This window comes from Astyanax mexicanus, chromosome 1, assembly GCF_023375975.1.
Source record: "Astyanax mexicanus isolate ESR-SI-001 chromosome 1, AstMex3_surface, whole genome shotgun sequence".
Classification (NCBI taxonomy): Eukaryota; Metazoa; Chordata; class Actinopteri; order Characiformes; family Acestrorhamphidae; genus Astyanax; species Astyanax mexicanus.
Genome location: NC_064408.1, coordinates 51943641 through 51957845, shown reverse-complemented (window position 1 = coordinate 51957845; position 14205 = coordinate 51943641).

Here is a 14205-nt window from a genome sequence, read left to right as displayed (position 1 = left end):
CCTAAACAGGAACATATTTTCCACTTTGCATTTCAACTCTACTGTTTAACTAATTATCTAAAAATGAGATTATGAATATATACAATAAAAACAACCCCATATGCCCAATACTTTTCAGTGCTTTCCATTTAAGCATCACATGCAGGTTGTAGAAAGGTTTCAAAGGCATTTATTTTATTTATTTTTTTGCAACGTACATAATTATTATTATTTTTTTTGTCATGAACGAACCAGAACACATTGACTTTTACACAGGCTGATAAGAGTCTACTTAGTGTCATTATGTGTGTGTGTGGGAGGGAGGAAAAGAGAGAGAGATAAAGAGCGAGACAGAGATTGAGCACACACACCTGTAGGTGTGACATCTGAAAGTGAGAGCGTCACTGATCCTTCCATGTGATAATGTGTTTGAGCCGTACGCTAAGCTGCGAGGAATGTGTGTGCATGCAGGTGGAGATGGAATCTCATTCACACAACTGCTGTCCTGCGTCTGTCAGAGCGCCAGCATGATGTCTCACACACACTCTACTGCAGCCTAATGCGATCCCTCACACATATCAAACTGCAGACTAATGCAATCCCTCAAACCCTCCCAACCCTCAGTTGAAGGCATTTTTAACCTAGTCTTTACCTGCTACACCAGAACTACATGACTTATGGCAGCAATTTAGGCCCTGTTCCCACCTGCCGTTAACATGGGTCCTGGGTGATCTGATCACAAGGGACTGCCAAAACAGATAACTCTTTACACCTGCCATTTTAAAGGCATCTCCAGTGACTACCTGTGATCGGATTTCCGCTTACGAAGAAGCCTCATTCATCATGTTATTTTCATTCTGCATCCTGTGAATCTTTACTTGTGATCCATTACGACCTGTTTCACGCTTCTGAACAGTGTGATCTGATAATGAATTGAAGAGAAAATACTAAAATAAACTGTCTACCAGAAAATCACATTGACCACTACAAGTGGGCACCAAAAGTGCAGATTGGTGTGGATATGTTGCACTTGGGGCATTCACTAAGCAACAGTGGAACAGTGGCTAATTTTTACATCCAACATCAAATGTTTAACAATACAGTGTGGGGCTCTTCCATTAAATATGGAAGGTTTTCATGCACAGAAAGAGGTAAGTGGTATTTTTAAACATACCTTTATCTGTTGTTTGCAAATTAATTCTTCAAATCCTGCACAAACGTCTTTTAAATCTTGTAATATGATGAGATGGCCCGGTTACAGTAGGAGGCTTCCAGTTTTCTTTGCATCAAATCCTCTGCGTGAACCAGCCACAAGAACTGTCTTTATCCATTAGCCTAGTTTTCTTAATTCTGAGAGCATAACGTTACCAAACAGCCTTGCAATACTACCAATTTTGCAGTCAAGGCAATGATGTGGTTGAATTTGTTACTGTTAACAACAAATGAATGTGCTCTTAGTGCTTGCATAACAAATACAACAATTGGGTCACATTTTCAGGCCTCTCTTCTGCCTCCGTTAATTCCATTGACTACATATTCCATGATTTACCTGACTTTCACAAATCATGAACACTTCTCAGAATCTTCATAAGCTGAGTATTAGAATAGCATCGCCTGTTATTAATTATCTGTCTGTATAAATTGCTTTTAGTTTGTCTCACACTTTGCAAAGTATTGCCAACCTGCATAGATGCATGTTGACCAGTCTCTTTGTCTTTGTCAGACTGTTATTGGGTCTCTGCCTGTTATTTGGGTTACTCTTGTTGTATTGTCTGTTTGGTTTTGATTTGGGTTTGATTTGTAGTGTCACTGCTAAAGTGTGTGGATGCATCCTTGACAGTGTTGTACTTGCAACTTGTTGATTATGATAGACCCATTTCTCTGTGCTTTGTAACAGAAGAGAAAATGTATTGACTCCAAACACACCCCACACAGGGCAGAGCCATTTTTATCATTTTTACCATTAAACACATTAAACAATAAAGTGATAATATCTTCTTATCATAACATCATTGTTCATTCAATCTTACATCTCCTAATTGTAAATAAACAGAAATTGATCAACATTTCTTACAAAAAACATTTTGTATTGTAAAAGTAGTCTTTTACCATAATGTCACAATGTAACGCAAACAACATCTTTTGCAAAACTAGTAACTTTACAGTAAAAAAAAGTCAATGTAAAAAGATTTTTCTATTTATATTGGTGTGTTTATCATGGAATCTTCATGGTGCAATGTAAAAGACTTTCAGATCTAAATGTAATTGTTAAAAAGTGAAAAATGGTTGATACAAGGTTTCTGCATGACAGCTTTTTACCAGTACAAACTTAAATTATCTGTTGTGTGTAGAAGTCACTGAATTCACTACTTTATAATTTTAATCTCCTCATTGTTAAAAAAAACACAATTTTAAAGCAGTTTTTTCACTGTGTTCCAAATAAACCTCTCAGTGAAAGCAGTGAAAAAAGTGAAAATCACTCTAAATAAATGTAGAAAATGTACATCTAAATGACACATAAACAGTTGTTGATACACTACAAGTTGTAATAGATATTTCAATCTTTTAATTTTTATAGTAATTGCCAGGAAACCATACTACTGAAGAAAGTCCACTTCCAGGTCAAATCTGATACTGATACAGATATGTATGTTTTGAGCACTCAACTGATGCAGATACAGATAAAGGTATTCCCTTACACCACTAATTTACACATGCATACATACACTCAGAGGGCACAAGCTACCCATTTCCCTCCTTAAGTTAAAATATAACAAAGCATCTATTTAGCGATGAGACCTGAGTGGCAGGATGAACTTTCCTCTTGACCTTTGCCCTATGCGACCCTGACACTGCCTCGATGGAGACAGGAAGGTATTGCGGGGTCTAGGGGAGCGAGGTTGAAAGGTGGGGTTCATAGGTCAAGCCCCCAAAATGACTTGTTTCCCCGGCAACACACAGGGAGGCATTATGGAGCTCCTGCCTCGGTTTAGGCCTGAGCTAATTGGCGGAGATTTGGAGGAAAATGACCTGATAATTACCCCAATAATGAAGTGGTGTGGACTGCCTGCTTCACGACTGCTGTGTAGCCTCAGTGTGTGCAGGCATGTGTGTGTATATATGTAGGTATGTAGAGTATAATATATGTAGTATATCATTTATTTATATAGCCAAACGACTGCAAAGATACATGATACATAATTATCCTCCAACACCAATGTTTGTACTAGGTTTTTGTACCTTTTTGTTTACCTCTTGTATAGCGATGTATTTTCACTATGTGTTCTTTTACTTTTTTATTGTGTATTGCTTTAAGATATTTGGACTGGATTCTGTCAGTTTATTTGTCTGTCTATCTATCTGATCTACAACAGTGATCTACAGAGATATAGAAAAAAAGTGTCATACTCAAATATGGTAATCCTTCTTCATTCTCTTTATAAGTGAAAACTATGGAGAGTGCATGTGTGGCCTGTACCAAGAGCCAGGAGAACAATACAGGTCTCTCATGCTGTGCACTGGCATAGTTTGGGCCCACTTATCCTCTTAAAAGGAAACATCAATACAAAGTAAATCAATACAGAGTTATTCTAACTGATCAGCTTTATCCTTTGATTAAACATTTTATTCCTGGATGACAGTGGCCCTATCCACAGGGCTAAAGGGGTCACTAAAATGGTCAATAGAGGTGAAAAGAATATGTTTTGGAAAAGTATTTGTTATTATCTTTGCAATAAACTGATGTAAAACCATCTGAATAACTATAGGAGATGCTAAACTTTTCAAGACCATCATCAAAACACCAATGAAGGGAATAAGCCACGTTCGTAAAACAGACCAGATGATTTACACTAGACCTTCATCAGTTGACGGTCTCTGACCACAGGCTGAATCTTGCCAGGAAAACTCCAGCAACACCACTATGTTCTCATACCAGCAACACTCACACTATCATATCACGGCTGAGCTTGGAGTGGTTCACCACTCTTATTATATCTGGTGAACAACAGTCCTGTGTTCAGAGACTGACCAATGATGAAAATGGTGGATTTTATGGTGTTTTTAGTGGAGTAGATCTGTGAGATCTCAAAGGCTACAGACGCTCACATTACCAGGCTGAAGTGACAAAAATCTGATTTTATGCTCAATGTGGCTAAAGTCAGATTTTTTCATGGCTTGTGAATGTGCCAAATCAGATTTTTTCAAATCAGATCTGAATGGACGTATCCGATCAATGGACATGCAACATGAATGTGAACAGATTTACACATGTGCTACATGCTGCTCTCTCGTATCCACACATCAATTGGTGCAGTGGCGCAGCTATAGCTGCAAAAACAGCAAAAGCTTTTTTCTCCTCCCTGATCTGAGCATGTGCTTCAGACCAGCTGTTTACTATCCACTCCAGCAAAAGATTCGGGTCATCTATGAAATATGTCGTTTTTTTGTTGTTAGTGTAGAAGGCGATGTTTATAAACGTGTTAATGTGCCCATGTGAGGCGTTTTAGAGACAGATTCATTCACATTACACACAGATACAGCTCACTTACATTTGTGAGTGGGAACCGTCAATATAGCCAAATCTGATCTGAGCAAAAAGTCGGATTTGAGCAATTGTAATGTGAACATAGCCTAAGAAATGTTCTGTTTATAGTTGTGAACTTAACTAGTGTTTATTGAACACAAATACCAATATTAACTTTCTACAGTAGGTGGAGCATTGAAAAATGTGTACCACTTTAAAATAAGACTACCTTTATAAAGGGTTTATAAATGGTTTACAATTAGTTTATTAATGGTTACTAATTAGGTTGTAAATGCTTAAAAAATCATTTATAATCAGTTATAACACATATATAGAAAGGGCAACAATATAGATGGCTGTGGGTTCACTATTTGGCAAACAACAGGTCATTGTTGCCCTTTCTACGTATGTTATAACTGATTATTAATGATTTTAAGACATTTACAACCTAATTAGTAACTATTAATAAATTAATTGTAAACCATGTACAAACCCTTTATAAAGGTAGTCTTATTTTAAAGTGGTACCGAAAAATGTGTGGAGGTATGTGTTGGGTGTTTCTAATAAAGTGTCAAGCTTCTTATTCTCCACTGACAGGGAATGGATCACTGTGTCAGCGTACGCATAGACGAATAGATGGATGGACAAACAGGATGGACGCCAATAAGCTCACCAGGGGCTATGTGACCTATGTGCGGATTAAAGAACAGTGTGTGCGTGTGTGTGCATGTGCTGCTACTGGGTCAGTGAGAACCCCAGGGGGCTGATGTGGTGAAACATGAGGGTCACTGAGTGTGTCAGCAGAGTGTATGTGTGTGTGTGTCCTGCAGGTTACAAAGAAGCCTGAGGGGCTATTAGGAGGAGGTGATGGTGTGGAGAAGAGCTCACTCTGTCAAATATCCCCACAGCCAGCGAAGGAGAATGGATTTACCCTCAGAGAAAAGACAAGACCCTAACTACAGTCTGCTTAGGGGCAGAGTGACAATATACAGCTCTGGAAAAAAATTAAGAGACCACTTCAGTTTCTGAATCAGTTTATCTGATTTTGCTATTTATAGGTTTATGTTTGAGTAAAATGAACAGTGTTCTTTTATTCTGTAAACTACAGACAACATTTCTACCAAATTCCAAAAAAACAATATTTTTTATTTTGAGCTTTCATCATAAAGTTATACATCATTCATCTTGTTTTATTTTAAAACTATATATAAAGCCAGGCACTTTACAATATTTTTTTCACTTAAAATTGACACCACCTCTAAAAAATTCCAAAGTTTTGAAACCAGCTCACACTCAAAGGACATATGAATAAAAATATTATCATTTACAGAATTTATTTGCAGAAAATGAGAAATGGTTCAGAAATTAATATTTGGTGGAATAGCCCTGGTTTTTAATCACAGTTTTCATGTATCTTGGCATGTTCTCCTCCACCAATCTTACACACTGCTTTTGGATGACTTTATGATGCCACTCCTGGTGCAGAAATTCAAGCAGTTCAGCTTGGTTTAATGGCCTGTGATCTTCCATCTTCCTCTTGATTATATTCCAGAGGTTTTCAATTTGGTAAAATCATAGAAACTCATAATTTTTTTTTCCAGAGCTCTTTGTCAGGTCAGTGTTAACTTTACAGTAGGGTCTTTGTTTATATACAGTAAGGCTGTCAAATATATGCAGTGAGTCTAAAACTACCATTCTGTGACACTAGACACACATCTACTAATGAGGAATAATGAGGCAAACACTGGAAAGAAGACCATGTCTGCAGTGAAGCATGGTGGAAGCTTGCTGATGCTCTAGAGGCTGATTTGCTTCCTCTGGCACTGGAAACCTGCAGTACTTGGAGGGCAAGATAGATTCAGTCAGGTATCAGGAAATCCCAGGAGAAAACATCATGCTCTCTGTGAGAAAGCTGAAGCTTGGGAAGCTTGGGATTGGATATTTCAACAGGACAGTGATCTAAAGCATACATCAAAGTGCACCAAGGCTTGGTTTCAGAAGAAGAAAATTCATCTCTATATGCGCAAGACAAATTTTACATATTTTGTACAATATGATAAGATTTTATACGATTTTTATAACAAACCTAAGGTTCTTTGTTCTATTTAATTGATTCAGCAAACTATACTGGATTATATTGTTTGCATAAAATAAAGTTATCATGCCGCTACTTTAATCACGACGTTTCTACAACATTGTCATCCCTCCAGAAACCAAAACTTTTCCACAAATAATTGAAACATGTTCTTTTTGGGAAATAAATCATACAGAGGTGGTAACTGCAATCACTGTATCTCAATCTAGAAGAGTTTCAAATCCAATATTTACAACATATTATTATCAGTGTTGGGAGTAACGGCGTTAAAATAAACGGCGTTACTAACGCCGTTACTTTTTTCAGTAACGAGTAATCTAACTAATTACTCTGACTGTAACTATAACGCCGTTACCATTTTCGACACTCCGTTACTGCACGTTACTTTAGCAGCTGAATAAACTTTTTTTAACTTTGCGCATACAGACAAAGAGCCCTATCATACACCCCGCACAAGGCGTGTAGCGTGGCGCTTTGCCACCCGTCAACAGTCTATTTTTAGGCCTTGCACGCGTCCTTAAAATAGCGTTGGACTTTGGAATATATTAACACCGATGGGCGTGGTGGTCTGGAAATGATGTGTGTTGAGGTAAATTTCTGGCGTGTTTTTATCTTGGCGGCGGAAAAAAGCTTAGCGCGATTGCTCACCCTGCGCTCCTAAATACTCCATACCATCACATCTTTACCACATAAAAATAAACCACACCCAGAGCCTTCAGCAATCAACTATGAAAAAATATATATACTTAAAAATCTGCACTGTAACTATAAATTATTATTAGTTATATTTATTTCTGTCAGTTATAAGGATTTATATTTATGTTTAGTACAAAGACTAAATAACTGTAACTAGGCATTCTGCTGTTTAAAAATTTCAACAGATGCTTATTCTCACTCAAATGCTGGAGTTTTGAAATGGAAAATTAAAAGAGAAAATAACTTTGACTGAACATAAATTTATTTTAGTTAACTTTGCTATTATTTAACTGAATTTCACTTTTATATCTGAAAAACAAAGCACATTGTCAATCTGGCGCGTGGTGCTGCCCGTCAATTATATAAAACTTAAAACATTTGAAATACACAGAAATATAACGCTATATGTTAGCATTCGTTTCTTATCACCAGGGCAAATTTATTAAAATATTAAATATATTAATTCATGAATTAAAATCTCGTCCAGCGCTCTGAAATGTCAGGCACGCAAAGTGGTGCTTGGCGGAGCGGCGCGGCATTGCGCGCAGAATAACCTCTGTCTTCTAAAAAAAGTTTTTATAAATAAGATCTGACAAGTATACTAAAATTAATGTTATTAAACTTATAAAGCCAACAAATGTACTGTTAATTAATAAAGAGAAATCAGGCAAAATGCGCTGCGCCTCTCTCTCTCTCTCTCTCTCTTTTGCAGCGCGGAGCTGAATTCAGCGCGAGGCTACAAATAATTTACAACTCAGTTCAGTTAAATAAAAATAAGTAAGGACCTGTAAGTTAATCAAATATTGTCAAATATAAAGGATAGGTTGAGGTTTTGGTGAGCTGTTTTCATGATTTGAAACTGAAACTAACCGAAACTTTTATTATTCTGCGCAAAAAGCCAGTGATTGTTTTAAATGAGTTTTTTAATGGATTTAAATTAGTTTTTTTAACGGATTGTTGTTTTTGTCCATTCTTTTGTTTTGTTTATATATACATTTATTTCTTTGAGTGTGGTTTGGTTTGTTTAATTTTTATCCCCAGACGTGTATTTGTTTTTTCCGTTTTTTTTTCAGTATTACATGTCTTAGTAATTTTCTTTGGTCCTGTGGAGTTTTTCGTTTCTTATTTTTTTTATTCGTTAGACTATATTTTTGTCAACATTTTGGGTTTATTTTTGTTTGTTATTTTTCTAATAATAATAGTAATTACATCATTTATTTTCTTTATTTATTCTTTATTTATTTATTTTTACAGGGCGAAGTAACGCAATAGTTACTTTTACTGGTAACTAGTTACTTTTATAGTGGAGTAACTCCGTTAGTAACTCAGTTACTTTTTTGGAGAAGTAACTAGTAACTATAACTAATTACTTTTTCAAAGTAACGTGCCCAACACTGATTATTATATTATTGATTATATAATTGAGTCTTGATTACACAGGTAGTAGTTTGTAGTAGTTTGTAAAGTAGCTTGAGTCATCACAAGAGTATATTTTTAGTATAGTGTGTTTATGGATATGACATCCCAACGTCCAATCAAAATATTTCTTTAAAATATTGCAGCAAGGTTAATTTTTTTGTTACATTGTGTACATTGGTTAGTTTTGGTTTAACACTGCAGTTTTGTGAGTGGATTAAAGAACTTTACTACATCCTGTCGTCATCAACTATGTGGGCAGAGTCTTTCTATATTTCGGATCAATTTCTTTGTCGAATGCACTGTGTTTGGGGAGCAGTTTTATGGGGTGTTGTGACTAATTCTAGCTTTCTGTCAGAATCTGACTCCTGTTTATGTACACATGCTCTTCAGCAGAATGAGTGTAAAAGATTTTCCTCAAAATTCATTTTATTTCTGTTTATAAATAAGGGTTAATCTACTGTTACAGTAAATAAATGAATTTCCAGTCTTAAGCTTTTGTGTTCGTACTGCTGCGTGATGCTACTGCACGCTAAGGTGAGCCAGATTTCAGCACAACACCAATTATTTTTAAATTCTGGTTTGTTTAAGGACTGACACAGCTTCCTGTAATTAAACTGAAATTCCAAACCATCTATAAAGATGCTTTCACACTGCAAAATCTGAAAGTCCAAATCCAACAAGGCAAGTCTGAAATAACTATTTGTTGTATATACAGCTCTGAAAAAAATGAGACCACCTAAAAATGATGAGTTTCTTTGATTTTACCAAATTCTGAAAACCTCTGGAATATAAATCAAAAGGAAGATAAATGATCACAAGCCATCAAACCAAACTGAACTGCTTAAATTTTTTGCACCAGGAGTTCAGGCATAAAGTTATCCAAAATCAGTGTGTAAGACTGGTGGAGGAGAGCATGCCAAGATGCATGAAAACTGTGATTAAAAAAACAGGGTTATTCCACCAAATATTGATTTCTGAACTCTTAAAACTTTATGAATATGAATTTGTTTTCTTTGCTTTATTTAAGGTCTGGAAGCTCTGCATCTTTTTTGTTATTTCAGCCTTTTTTATTTTCTGCAAATAAATGACAATATTTTTATTTGGAATTTGGAAGAAATGTTGTCCGCAGTTTATAGAATAAAACAATGTGGGTTTTACATATAAACAGCAAAATCAGGGAAACTGATTGAGAAACTGAAGTGAATATAAGAAAGCTGTATATAAGTAGTGTGTAAAGTATAAAGATCTGTGAAGATCACAGCAGAACCCTGAAGGTAGCTTGTCCACAGCAAATAATGGAGGCTTTACTTTTAGTAAGCTAAAAGGAACCAACACTCAGCACCTATTTAAATACCAAAATGGAGTAAAAACGTAATAACTCTCTTAATGATAAAGCTTAAAGTACAGGTGGTACACTGGTACAGGTGAGAGAGTGTATGAGGACTGGAATGGCCTCTGTTCATTGATGTCATAGGGACAAATCCAGGTGAGTGAGGACACAGGTGTATCGTGTCTTTACGTTAAAGCTGCTCACTCTTTAGCAGTAAAGCCGTGAACTTGCCCGGCATCCTCAACCTGACCCCCGAGCCTGAAACTGGATTAACCTGCTAGCACCTTCACAAAGCCATCAGCGGTGACTGCTCCCTCACCGTAAACACTGGCTAAGCTGAGTTTAACCGGATGACCGCTGGCCTCTGACTCGAATTAACCAGTGCTAAAAAATGAGGTTGATCAAGTTTTTTTTTTTTTGGCATTTTTTTACATGCATCACATAACGTTGTAATAGTTAACAAAGACATTACAAATATGTGAACATTTTGTGAAGATGAGAATTAGGGTCAAATTTGGGAAGATATGTTAGCTTGGAGAATTTGTATATAATGTCCTTGTATTTACAGTACTGTGCAAAATTTAAGCACCCAAGCAAATTACACTAACTAATTTATCTAAGCAATATAAGTATTTTTACCTGACAAAACACCACATATGATTTAAACAGATGCAGATAAACATAAACACAGTAAAAATTAACACAAATTTCTCATTTTTAGGTAAGAAGGTTGTATCTTGAGCCAAGATGAAGAACAAAGTGTAGTTTCAGATTTCTCCTGGATGCTCTCAGCCAACTTGTGTATATGTTCAGTTCCATCAGCAGCTCACCTGATTTACCACATTTACCAATTTACCAAACCAGGTGTTGATATGATGAGAATTAGAAATTCCTATTAAACTCTATTTAACTCTACTAAACACAGATGAGGAGAGATTAGAGATGTTTTGGGAGAACAGGGCTGTTAAAGCTCTGCTTTTTGTAAAATAGCTGTTTGTATTTATTGTAATGCTAGTGTTTAACTGAGCTAATAAACACTTATTGATACTTTATCACAAAAAAATTATGGTGAAATATAAGCTTTTTGTAACTGTATTGTATAGTGGTCACAATAAGCTTCCGTATGAACTGAATATTTTTTTATTTTAATTATTTTAATGTCTTTTAATGTTCTGTTATTTTTTATGACACATTTTATGAAGTTATATGATAAGTTTTGTGAAGATAATTTGAGGCTGTTTCATAAGAATGGTCTAACTGTCATTACGCTAATTTTATAATTCCAAAACCCAAATTCCAAACCTCAAACCTCTATTACCCTCTGTATTCCCCCTTTAAAACATGCTTTATACTCCTGACACATACCCACACATCATTTCCCCATTATTAGAATCCTATATACCCCCTACACAGTCCTAAACCCCTAAAGAGAGGCTCTTCAGCTCCCCCCTGTCTTTCTTCCTTCTCGTGTGGGCCTTGCTGGGATGAAGGTCCGGCCTTTTGAAGTGCTCTGCGCTCTAATTGGACGGCAGCCGAGCGCAGGGCTGCCCTGGTCATTATTTCGGCGCTGACCCCCATGCCAGCCGTTCTCACGCCGGCGGAGGCCGCGGCGGCAGGGGTCTGGATTGTGTTATCCGGTCTGTAAAAATCAGGGCCCGTTTCAATCGGACGCAGAGAGGGGTCGAAGCCCAGCGTCCAATTACAGAGCCAGATGTTTCAGAGGGGCCGATCTGAGCCCCCTCGTTAGGCCTGTTAAGGTGCAAAGAGATTAAGAGGGGCCCACTGAAGTTCAGCCTCCAAAAGGCTTTTATTTAACGGGCTTTTGCCAACCACACGTGTAGGGAGCCGACACTGACGCACAGGCCGTAATTCAGACATAGCAGCGGGGTTATGAACTGCACCAGAACTGACCACTTCCATTACACCAGATCATGCCTGGGGTCCTAACGTAGACCCACCTGCTGAGACTGAGATTAGGATCAGGTTTTCAAATCTAAACCAGTGACCTTCAACTACACTCCTAAAAACAGAGGCTCCTATGTGCTTGTAGGGTTTGAGGTGTAGCTGTGGATAACATGGAGATTCATCAAGCTTGAGAACATTCAAAATAATTTATCAAAAGTTTTCAAATATTAGTTTACAAATGGAAGGAGAAATTCTGTGACAATAGACATTATACAGGATGTGTAATAATGCAGCATAAGATGAAGAAAATTCCCTCTCCTGGTTATCACATTGTGCCTATGTGATACAATAAACATTGAAGATTAAAATAATCAGATACAAAATTTGGGGGGGGGGGGAATAAAATGTAGTTTTTCATGGTTAAAATGCCTTTTTGAAAGTGTACATAACATGTTTGTTCTGTACTCTAAACCTCTAGATGCACAATTCATCTAATTTTACAGCAGAGCACAAACTTAACTTTTACATCAACAATAAACAAAATACAGAATAGAATAACACTGCTCTTCCCATACATTACCTGCTAGAGCATCTTTACAGTGTGAACACATGGGTCAGTCTCCTCTGCTGAGAAGCGTTGTGCCATTAAAATACCAATCTGCCAAAGTCAGAGCTCACCTGGTTCTTAATATCAAGTGACACAATGATTGATTTATTTTATGTTATGCCCAAAACACATCCATGATTAATTACGAGATATTAGAGAATCATAAATGCCATTTGCTCATTTTGAGCAACACAAGGCATATTTTTACTCTCTTTAAGATACCAAACACACACAGATGCACTAAATCAAGCTGCACAGTGTGTGGCTGATGGCACAACTATAGATTGCTAAAATAGGGCCCATAGTGTGTTAATGTTCACTAGATAGATCACTGTTTTAGGCACTTCTCTGAAATCAAGCATCTCTCAAATCAAGGAATGCTGTTGCTGTTTCCTCAGTACACCTCATCCCAAAAACACCTCCCACATGCATGGTTTTAACTGTCCATTGAAAGATTCTACTGTGTGAAATTAGAAGCACAAAGTGTCAAAGGTTTAGTCAGAACACATCAAAATTTGTATCCTTTTTAAATGTAGTCAATTAAATTAGAGGAAAATGAGAGAAAACACATGTCTGTTTTCACCCTGCCAGTACTGGTAGCATCATAATTAGCCTATACTATGAAATGATGATAAAGAAAGTTTTTTTCTTCTTTTGTTTTTGCGTAATTATATGAGTAAGCTCAATTGCTGTGTGATTATCAGTGCAATAAGCAGCAGTTAGTTCACAGATAATGAGTAAATATAGTAATGACTAAAACTAATCTAATGATTAGCAATACATTCTTAAATATTTAAGTACTAATTACCTAAAATGCTTAATTTGCTTCTAAGTGGTTGATTAGGTTCACTGTATCATTCAGAATTAACATTATAAAAATGGCATTTAAGCCTTAATATCAAGTGGCACCATAATAACACATCAGCATAGTTGTGGGCAATGTGCTGTTACATTGATTAGACTATAATGTAAAAATCTCTGGACCTTGGGAATTTATACTTAGTAGTTTGTAATTTGTTCTCTTAAGACTAATGGAAATTGTATAGAAAATGTAATAGTAAAATGTACTCTGTTTCAATAACAAAATGACGAAAAAAATAATAAGTAAAATAATGCATTGACATAACTATTTTTTGTGATACTGTATGTCCTCAGTATGTCTGTGTCAATTCATCTTTAAAATGTAATACCCAATGTTTAAAAACCCAAATTTAACAAATCTCATAAGGCTAAAGCTTTATTGTTTGCTAAAGATATATTTCCTTTCAGTGGAAAAACTTATTTAAAATCCTCTTAATACCTGCCTAGAAATGACTAAAAGTCTTTAAAGTTAACCAAGTTTAGTTCAGCTGTTTTACTCAGCTTTATACAGTAAAAATCTTAGTGTCTAGTGAAAATATTGCCTGAAATAAAAAAGCCTTATACATATGAAATGATATACTTTCAATATAGTATAGGTTATTAAAGGCAGTGAACTATAAATTAATCATAAAAGGTCATCTTGCTGGACGAGGCCATGGTTGAGGTTCAGACCCTCATAAAAATCAGGTGGAACACAGTTATCAATACAAATGAATCTGTGTGTATTAAGTTTTACAGTGTTTTTATGCATTCATCTTTGCCGTAATCTTTGCTTGATGGTAGCTATG